Consider the following 11,093-nt stretch of genomic DNA (forward strand, 5'->3'; position numbering starts at 1 on the left):
CCCCCGCCCCTAGCAGACCCCCGGGGCGCTCCGCCGCTCCGCTTCCCCCGCCCGCCGCCGGTGGGAGCGGGGACGGGGGTGTCCCCCGGGCCCCCGCCGAGGGCTGTGAAGGCAAGCGGGGGTTTGCAACCACCAGGGCTGCGCCCGGGGCACCAGCGGGCTTCGGGGGTGCTCGGGGGGTCCGAATGCACCGTCCGAGGCTTGGGCGATAAACCTGTCCCTAGGGATCTGCCTGCCAACAGCACCCTCGGCTGCTTCCCAGTCTCAGCCGAAAGCTGCTTGCTCCCCACCACCAGCCACCATCAGCTCTTGCTTCAACAGCTTCCGGCTGCTGCTCTCGAGCCCTTCCACAGGTTTGAGGACACAGAGGGTGCAGCAGCAGCCCCAGGAAGCCCTGGCTCTTTGCGGTGCTAAATTTTCAGTACTCCAAGTGGCACCGCCAAAATCGGGTCAGGAAATGGAAAAAAAAAACCCCAAAATAAAATAAAACAAAACTAAAACAACCCACCAAGCCTGAAGATGCATCAGCCTGGAGCAGATGCACACAGAGAGCGGAGGTTACTCCGGGGAAAGCTGGGGAAAAACCCAGCTGCCACTAATTTCAAGGCCTGAGAGCAGAATCAATGGAGGAACTGAGAGCATTCAGGTGGCCTCTCTCTCCCCCAGGATCAGCTCTGGGCAGCAGAACAGATGGATTACCTTCATCATGGGGACAATGATCTAGAGAAAGGCCTTCCTGACAAAAGCAGAGTGTAGCATGCAGAACAGAATCTGAGGCAGTTGCTTTTGTGCCACCGATTCTGGTCTTGTGCCATTGGGGGGTGGTTGGGGAGCAGCAGGGAGCAGAGCTGCCTGTGAGGGGCTGCAGATATGAAGGCTCTCTGAACGGCAGGAACAGCAGAGCATTACGTGGCTGTACGTAGGATTCACTGAAGCACAGTGAGGAGTAAAGAACACATGTTGACAGTTTTGTTAAGGTAACAAAATGGAAAAAAAAAAAACCCATTAACAAAACCCTCTCTGCCAGCCATGGGTAGTACAGAAAGTAGCAAACCGTCAGTGGAGAAACACAGCAATACTGTTACATTGATTTGGTTCACTTAAACATAGTATTTATTTATAATAAAGTAGTTATGAGCATTTTCTTTCAATCCAGAAGGATTCATTATGTACTGAGTGCTTTATATCATGTTATGAACTAACCTGTTGATAAATTAGTGCTAAATTTTATTTGCAAAAGGCATCTTTGGCAGGGATTCAACGTTGACTCACAACAACAATTGCTCATAGTGCTGACTTGCCATTGTTCAATATTTAGAGCTGCTCAGTCCTCCTGACAACCCGCCGTGTGGCTAAAAGTTACACTGGGATTGCAAGTTTTACCTCACACAGAGATAAGAGGCAGCATTTCCAAAACAACCCCTAATTTTAGGAGCTCAAACTGAGACAAGATGGTCCTGAGTTTCTGGCATCAGGAGTGCTTACAGCCAGATCCAAAGATCTCACACTCAACATGCAAACCAAGAGACACCACCAGAATCTTCCGTGACAAAAGCTCTAAGGCAATTGCTAACTACTCTAATAATGTTTACCCTAAACAACATGTAACCTTAGAGGAGCAAGGAAGTGTCCAGAACATGAGCAGAGGGACAGAAATCCCTGTGCTCCAGTCCTCTCAATCCACCAGGTTATCCTGCTTTCTACCCCCTTTCATCGCTCTTGGGCATAGATTTGGTCCTGCCTTTTTTTAGGTTGTTTGGCTACACTCTTCCTTGTGTGCAGCTCTCTGTACAACAAACGCTATGTTACCTCCTCTGTCTCCAGTCCAATGGTCCACTGGGCAGCTCTCATCACAGAGAAGAAATCTAAAGCTGGGATGCCAGCTGGGGAAAAGTGATATGGAATCTCTCAATACATCTAATAAATGGCAGAGAAAGTTTAACACAAAAATCTTTAGTTTAAAGGCAGAAGTTGTAGAAAATTGGAGTTTGTTTTTTCCATTTGTGGCAAACATGCCTCTACCCACCATCCCCAATCAGTCTGCGGGACTTATGGGACAAGCCTGCAGTCGGGAGAGCAAAGGATCCTCTTCTAATATTTAGCTCATTTGTGAAAGATGCTGAGAGAAATAAGGCTCCTGATGTTCATCAGGGCTCCTAACAGAACTAGTCTACTGATTTTCGCACAGGCAAACAGACTGAAAGGCAACATCACACCATGCCAAACCAGCAGCAGAGCACCAGGCAGCAGTGACAGTGGCTCTGCCCTTTCTATGCAAGTCAGGTGCGGGCCTGTCAACTACAGAATCAACCTGAGTCTTCTGTGGAATACAGCAACTAATTTCCTGTTTTAAGTGGAAAGTAGTATTGATCAAATATGTGAGACTGACATCAGAGCATGTGTGTTGGGGGAGTCCCCCGTTCACAGCTCAGAAGCAGCCTGCTTGGACCAGTCTGAGTTATTCTCCATCAGGAAGCCCCACCTGACATCCCACAGCCCTCCCTGGCCGCTGGTTCTGCAACTCGTGCCCAGGCACAGCTTAAACAACGTCACCCTGTAAAACATGAACTGGTCCCCAAAAGCACCCGCGGAGCAAAAACTGCTCCCCGTGAGGTCAGGAATCCTGCAGGATGCTGTTAATGTTAACATGCACTTTTAAAATGCTTTTTTAAAATTATTTTTTCTTTTTTTAATGGAAATATACGCACAAGTGCCTTGAACAATCTGCCAATTTGCAGTATTTGTGACTACAACTGGAATACTCATATTAATTTTACTGTACCACAAAAAAAAATTTGCAGAACTGACGAGGAAGGCAAGTTATTCTCAGCGTAATGATGAACCCAAAACAGGTATTTTAAAAATTTGTAGGAAAACATCCAAATGATTATAGAATGGGTCAACATTAAAGGTCTAAAACTTTAAGTATCTTTACTTATTTAATGCTTCAAAATTTAGTGTCAGTCACAGCCATGTCATTCCAAGGCATCTCCTGATTTCAATTACATATCTGAATAAATGACTTTGCAAGCATTAAGAAAAATCACCCTGGTCATCATATGCCGAGTTTCAGACTAAGAATTTTTCAGTAAGAAATCTCCTCCAGCTATAGGCCCTTCAGTCTGAGGCTTAGAGAAAAAACAAACTTGTTCTGACAATGAACTTAACATTTCTCGCTAACGCAGCTTAAAAAATGTGTCTCTTGCCTTGCAGTGGAGAAGTGACACACTGCTTATAAAACATCTTGCTCAAATCTACTGTCTTTTCTATTAGTAAGCAAGCAGGTTTCAGTTTAAAACTGCCACCTTACTGACTTCATTAAAGCCACCTGATGATTTTTATTAATCTTGATAACAAAGTTTCCATCTCTCGCATATAATTAAGATGAATCCAGGAACAATTTACTTGACTGATCTTTCATTAAGCATAGCAGCACAATAGCACTTCTCAAGTAATGGATCGGTGGGAACTTTATAAACCTTTTTAGAGAAACTGTACGCTACCTTGCCACTTTTCACCTTTCAAAAAAGTACCACTTCATGTAGGAAAAAAAATATATTAAAGAGATAGTACAAGATAACTGCCTTAATATATTTTGAGCCAACCAAAATGTGTTTGTCATTTACTGAGCTGCATCTATTTCAGAGGTCTGCCTGGTGGATTAAGAGTCCCTCACTGTATCAGGCTGGAAGAAAATGTGAATTTTAGAGTCCTTAAATCATTCTGCTTTTCCACTGCAGTTCCAATAAGGGCTTGTACTAGATAGCATGCTGTAAAAATAAGCAGAACTCAGTAATGTGCTGAAAGTATACTTTTATTTTCCCTTCCTATGCCATACTGATCAGCTGGGTAAAAAAAAAGTTAAAAAAAGTAAAAAAAAATCATAATCACTCTTAAAGGAACAGACCACAAATGCGAAGGATGCACTGATGGTTTTTGCTGTTCCTTGTATAATCTAATTCTAATTACCCCACATAATTGCATGAGGCAAAGCAATTACCTGTAGCCAAAGGCAGAGAATCAATCCAGTAGTTTCCACGGAAAGTTACAGCAGTCATCTGCAGCTGAACTGAGCTGAATTTCTTGTCACTCTTGGATGTGCATGCCGCACCAGCTGGGGTAACATGTCGATCCCTACTACAGCTATCATGGATCGAGTCTCTTGCTCCTTCTTTTCTCTTCTTTGAAACAAAACTGATGGTTAGGCAGCAGCAGGAAGCCCTGGGCCACCTAGGAGGGTAAATGGAAATCTATTACCATTATGTACTTAAAAAATAACAAGTGAGTAATTTTCTCCTAATAGTAAGAATTACCCTGATTAGTCTCCCTCCTGGAAACTAGCGAGCTCCAGGTATCTCAGTTATCTCTCTTTTATAAACTCTAGGCTATAAAAGGCTAACACAGCATCCTTCGGTCAGTATTAAAAAAAAAAAGTATCCACATTTCAAAAAGTATGCACAGATCAGACATACAATAGATTTGACCTGAACCACTACATTCAGTTAACCACTGGTGGCAGGACTGGCGTAAGCCAGAGCCAGAATGCTTGTTAACATCTGGTTGTCTGCTTGGCACCAAAACCCCCTGTGCGAAAAAGTAGGGAGGGATGGTGAGAAAGGGAAGGAAAAAGGTGGCTTGGAGGCAGCACCCTAAATACCCAATCTGTATTTTTATGTCATAGGATAACCAGGGAGCATACCAGAGACAACAAAATTACCAGAACTGTTGTACAGTTTATACTTTTCATGATTTAGAGGGAGTTTTTCTACAGAGGTATTCACAATTTAACTGGAAACACGTTAGGGGTTCCACAAATCAAAATACTTTGGAAAACTCTGCACAGAGTACTTTCTATCACTTCTGGAAAGGCTGTGACCAGCAGGGAGGGAATTCGAGTTGGTGGGAAAGCACTAGTGAAAAGAATGGGATATGAGCCTAAAAGCCAAGAAAGCCCAGGAAGTGGGAAGGGCCCTAATTCCTCACCTTTACATATAAATGCAAGTGTTAAAACACAGGTTAGGAACAAAAACAGGAGAAAGGGAATGTAGGGGAGATGCTGATTTAAGATGATAAAAGGCGTGGGACTAGATTTAAGTAGTTGTGGGAGAAGGCAGGTGGGAGGACTCGGCCACAGAGTTCAGCTGCATCCTTCTCCAGTTTCCAAAAAGTCCCAAAGAGGGACCCCGAAGTACAAGAGAAGATGTAATCTGAGCTCTTGCTTTCCTTTTTCCTTCTGTCACCTCATTTCTAGTTCTGTATTCAAGAACCGGACTTTTTGCTCTACTTGCACCAACCTTGCAATATTCTGTTTGTCTGATGTTGAAAGAGGCCAATTGATGTGGAAAAGCCCAGGGCATGCATCTTCTCTGGAAGCAACAAACTGAACCAAAGCCCCCTCCTTCCTGCCAGGGACCTGCAAACCAAAAGAGTGGGAAGGGAGTTTGGGAGGCTGGCTGGTACCCCCCTTACCGTAAGGACTAACATCATGAAGTCATTAGGCCTGGCAAAAACTATCTTCTGACAGGTGCAGGCAAGCGTTCCCTTGTCATGAGCTCTGCCAAAGCACTGTTTGAAACAACAGCCTCATCACATGAAGTTACTTAGGGCAGATACAGCATAGTATCAGTCTTAGATGGAGGAGTGAAGCACCATTGACTCCAGTTTCTATGGTTCAGGTGCCTGGCTCCAAGAAAACATGCCTGCAATTACAGTTCCGAAGCGCAATGCATATTTTAGTCAGCTACCAAAAAGCTGGGTAGTTTCAAGAGCAGCCCCCAGTTTTCACCAACTCATACCCATCCATCATGCGAGTAACATTCTGTGAGCAAAGGCCACCCCACCTTTTTCTTCTCTCTCAGTTTTCCTCTTCTTCAGGGCTTGCTAAGAGCGAGTGAGCATGCTCAACCTGAATAAAACACTTTCTGGCAAGAGCTGAACACACTGAAGAGAAAGGAGCGTGACACTGAATACTAGCACCAGTTCTCCAGCAGATTTTATGCAGGGAAGGAGGAAAGAAATGGCCAGCATGTTAGACAGACATGCAGACAAAAATGTCTCACTGAGAACCCAAACCAAACAACTGCTTGGACATCCTCAGTTTCGCCTTCTTTTTGGGAGGGTGACTCATTGAACAACCCTTTTGTTCAGATGCCTTGTTTGTCATACCCAAACCTACTGCAAACTGGGTCACATGGAAAGAATCTGCCATCCCTCCTAGCAACACACGGCATCCTATACATACCTGTAACTTAATTAATACCTAACAAAATCTCAGTATTGCATGGCTGACAAAGAGTTTTCAGTGCAAGGGACAGAGCTGCTCTTATTTATAGCATCAGCACATATTATAAAAATTCAAGCAAGCTCAGAGTCAGCAATTCGCAGAAATTGATCTAGCCTTTGCTATGTAAGTATCCTTTGCTTTGCAGCCCAAATGAAATAAAAGCCAAAGCAAGCAAATTCAACCACATCTAGTAATTGCCATGCTCCTGTTCAAAAGGTCCCAGGGACAAGGGAACAAAGATGACATCTAAGGCAACCTTCACCAAAAATAGTTTTTGTTCAAAACCTGAGCGTAGGTATCTATATCTAGGATAGCTGACTTCTCTAAACTCGTAAGTCTCTCTTACTCTGAGGCCAGCTACCCTTATGCAGCACCGAGCATGGCCTAATTAGCTCCACCTTCACCCTCGATTACTCCCACTAATTTGGCTGGCTTGGTCCACTCACCCATCAGCTTTTCTGGTGAACAAATAAAACTGCTTTGTAGGCAGATCTGCCACTACTCCTCAACCCTGAGAGGAAAATCATTGAGAGGAAAAGGGATACCAAAATTTAGTCTTAGTTTTAAGTGATGAGAATGATCTGTCCAGTTCCCCTTGCACTCACCAGCTGAAACACGTTCAAGCATTAAATAAGCTTAAGGGAAACACCTGGTCTAGGGGCCGTCAGCTTTCCTTTGCTTCAGCTCTATAAAAGTATAAGCAGTTCAATACAGGGCTAGAAGCATTGCCTAATCCCACCTATTCTAGTAGCTCCCTCTTCCCTTATTGCTACTATTAACTATCCTTGACAACTTTAAGATGAGAGGTAGAACCTGAAATTCAGCTGATGACATGGAAATTGGGTTTATCTTCCAAGGGATCGAGGAAAAGCAGCTGGCTTTCCTTTGAGGAAAAAAAGGGTTGTAGCTACTCACTCCTATTTACAGTGCCTCGTACACTCACATGACAGGGCTCCGGCTTCACGAACATGGCAGCAGCACTTTAGTCTGGTGATCTTACAGACCAGAGACTGAGATCAAGGCCCCTTGCAGAATTCAGTCATGAAGGATGTTTTTCCAGGTCTTTAATCTTCACCCAACTTGCCAGTCGTAGGCAAATTCTTTCTGGCAGAGTCTGCCTCCTAAGGGGCTGAGGAAGAAATAATATTTAATGGTGAAACATTTAGAAGGACAAGCTACTATGAAACTTTTCTCAAACACACACACTTCACTGTTTTTTGTTGTTTCTTCTGAAGCCGACCTAATCTCATATGACAGAGGGCAGCTGCTCATTGATTAGAAGAGACTGCTTCATGGGGTCAACTGGACTCCACCACAAATAGAAGTGTCATGGTTTAACCTCAGTCAGCAACTGAGCACCACAGAGCCGCTCACTCCCTCCCCCCCCCGCCCCCCGGTGGGATGGGGGAGAGAATTGGAAGAGCAAAAGTGAGAAAACTCGTGGGTTGAGATAAAAACAGTTTAATAATTGAAATAGAATAAAATCATAATAACATACAAAGCAAGTGATGCACAATGCAATTGCTCACCACCCGCCAACCGATGCCCAGCCAGTCCCCAAGCAGCGGCCCCCCCGGCCAGCTTTCCCCAGTTTATGTACTGAGCGTGACGTCCCATGGTATGGAATGTCCCTTTGGCCAGTTTGGGTCAGCTGTCCTGGCTGTGCCCCCTCCCAGCTTCTTGTGCACCTCCAGCCTCCTCAGTTGGTAGAGCATGGGAAGCTGAGAAGTCCTTGACAGTGTAAGCACTGCTCAGCAACAACTAAAACATTGGTGTGTTATCAACATTGTTCTCATGCTAAATCCAAAACACAGCACTGTACCAGCTACTAGGAAGGAAATTAACTCTATCCCTGCCAAAACCAGGACAAGAAGCCAATAGGGCCGATGAACAAGCAATAAAAAATGTAATTAGACTACCTCTAATCCAGCTAATTACAAGGGCACGACAGTCATGCGGCTAAAGCAAGCTCTCCATACATTCTCTTCTAGTCCCCCTACACTGCTTCATACCTTTCTGCCCAGGAACGAGGTCAACCCAAATGACTACAAGCAGATGCCCAAAGTACGCTGCAATCTTTCTCTATCCACCCTCTCTTTGTAGCGTAGATATAGCAAATCCAGATGACTGTGTACAGAGCATCCTCCAATGGCAGCCTCCATTCCTCTGTGTTTATCTTCAAGGCCTACTAAATTGTATCCCTCCCCACCAATTATCCCTATTCCCGAGAATGTGTGTATTCTGGTTTAATCCTACATCTAAGAAACTGTCAGCTACCAGATCATGTAGACACAGCTAGTCCCTGTTCTGCCAGTGAAGATGCTGGTCAGTAGAGCATTTAAAGAGTCTTGTTAATGCCCAGAGGCAATATTTTCAGGTTTATATTACAGCTGGAGTGCCATGAACAAATATTCTCGGGCTTTTTCAAAACATCTAACAGAGCTGCATCAACAGCCACACAGTTGGCTGCGCCAGGAGCAGGCAGGGACATCAGAGCACTCTCTTGGACATTTCAAGCATGACCGGGATTACTTTCTGGGGTATTTCCACAGAGTTGCTTCTGATGAATGGGCTGCCCTATTCTATGGCTCCCCATTTACATGGAAATTTATCTTGGTGAAGTCCTTGGGTGCCCATGCTGGCCCTGCTCCATCTTCATGGTAAGCCTAGAGTGCTCTGTGTAAGTGGGACAGGAAGTTGGCAGTCTCATTTTTCATCACTTGTGGTTTTGATTTCATTAGTGTTTTTCCAGATTTTTATTCATCCCCTGTAAAATTTTCCAAAAAGCAGAAAGTCTAGTCAGCCAGGTCAGATTGTGGAGGATATACCAGTTTGTCCCTCCACAAGTCATCAGGACATATTCCCCTTGTCCCATCCTGCTCTGCCAAGAGGAACCTAAAAATCTCTCTGGCATTAAGTACCACCAAAAAAATCTCCTACTATCTTCATTGTCCAAGTGAAAAAGATGACACACTGTGGGTGGTAGAGGGCATATACTGTGGGACTCCTGAAAACACACAGCCAATTTTTATAGTCATCAAAAAGAAAAATCAGTAGTCTTATGAGCTGATCTGCCACTCTGCTCTTCTGACTTCTGAATCATCTTTCACAGATTTCAGTGACACACCAAAACATGCTGGTGTCTGAATCCAAGAAAATCTCTTACCCAGCAGCATATAAGGTTGCATCCCTGAATGAACATATTTTGCTGTCAATGAGCTGAAAGCACCTCATGTATTAAAATCACTTCTTTTCTGGGTCAAGAAAGAGAAGTTAGTGTCCCACAATCTACCACAAGCCATACACAGAATATCCATGTTCCAGACATGACCCTGGAACAGCATGTGGCTGCAGGTATGCATGATGGCACAAGTATATGGAAAGTCCATGTGGATGCCTAAAGATAATATATGTGAGTGGGCTCAGACTCCTCTGGATACAAGTCAAAATATCAGCTTCCCTAGTGAGGGTCAGTCCTAAGAGGCAAGAGTTCAGAAGGCAATAAGCAATAGCATTACTTTTCTTCAAAAGTCTCTATCCTAAGTTTGATGCTTGGACATAAACATCATTCCTTTTCCAGGACACAATTCCAAGAAAAAAATGGGGAATAAAACCTTCACTTAAAAGTCTCATTTTACAATTCTGGTAAATATTTTAAAAGGGCAACAGACAGTTACAGGGGACACAAGATACAAACACTTAAAACATTTCTGTTTGTTAAAATTCATATTTGATGAGTAATGTAGCCTCCAGGTTACTATAGCAGCAAGATCCATCACCTAGGTGACCAAGCACTAATGATGTCAACATTAACCTATCCCTACACACACTCTCACACTGTGCACATTATCAGACTTTCACTTCTTGCAAGATGTTTGTCTTCATACCAACAGACGGATAGTAACAGACCATATGGACGGTCTCTGTGAGGAGTGAGCTTTCCTGACAGCATCAGCCTGCCTTGTTAAGGAGGACTGTTTCGGATGGCATCACCTGTACAAGAGCTGGGCATCCAACATGTGCAACCTGACTTACTACCAGAGTAATAAGTAGCAACAGAATTTGCATAAAAGCTCTTAGGAAAAGCTTCTGATGGACAAAGAGGTCATTTAACATACTAGAGGGTCTGAAGTATAAATCTGCACAAAACAGCAGAAATCTCTTGGAAAATGCATTGGCAAGGTCTTCCCCCAAATAGGCATTCCTTTTGGGAAGTCAAACTTCCACTAAGGAACACCAAATCCAATAAAATAAATTCCCAAATCAATACACTATCTATTACATGGGGATGATCTATTCCAAATAAACCTGTGCTTTCTATCTGTTTAAGGCCTTGCAAGCAAGTCTTCACAGAACAACACAGCAGAGCAGTTCGTGAGCTTGCCCTAAAACCACTAGCTGGCCGACAGACCAGGAGAGCTGCACGAGGCAATCAGACTGGTGACATAACTCAGAGAGACTCTGGGTGTCTTCAAACAGCACTGCACACGGTTGAGGACATGCCCTCAACCATGTGTTTTCACTACTGCTGTTTAACTCTGGATATCTGAGAAACACTTGTGAGTACAGATGTGTGTGTTTACAACCAAGCAACATATCACTTTGATTATAAAGAAAGATTAAACCCAAGACTCCCGAAAAATACTGATTTTTTGGTAACAACATTACATAATTGGTAACTGCCATAGTCTAAAGGGATTTTGGTTGGTTGGGTTAAAGGGAATGAAAACGAAATTGGGATTCCCCCCCTTTTGCTAAAGGCTGCCTTTATATCCCATAGAGAAATTAACTGAGGCAGAAATCTCTTTCC

Source organism: Pygoscelis adeliae, unplaced genomic scaffold (genome assembly GCF_000699105.1).
Source record: "Pygoscelis adeliae isolate BGI_AS28 unplaced genomic scaffold, ASM69910v1 Scaffold155, whole genome shotgun sequence".
Classification (NCBI taxonomy): domain Eukaryota; kingdom Metazoa; phylum Chordata; class Aves; order Sphenisciformes; family Spheniscidae; genus Pygoscelis; species Pygoscelis adeliae.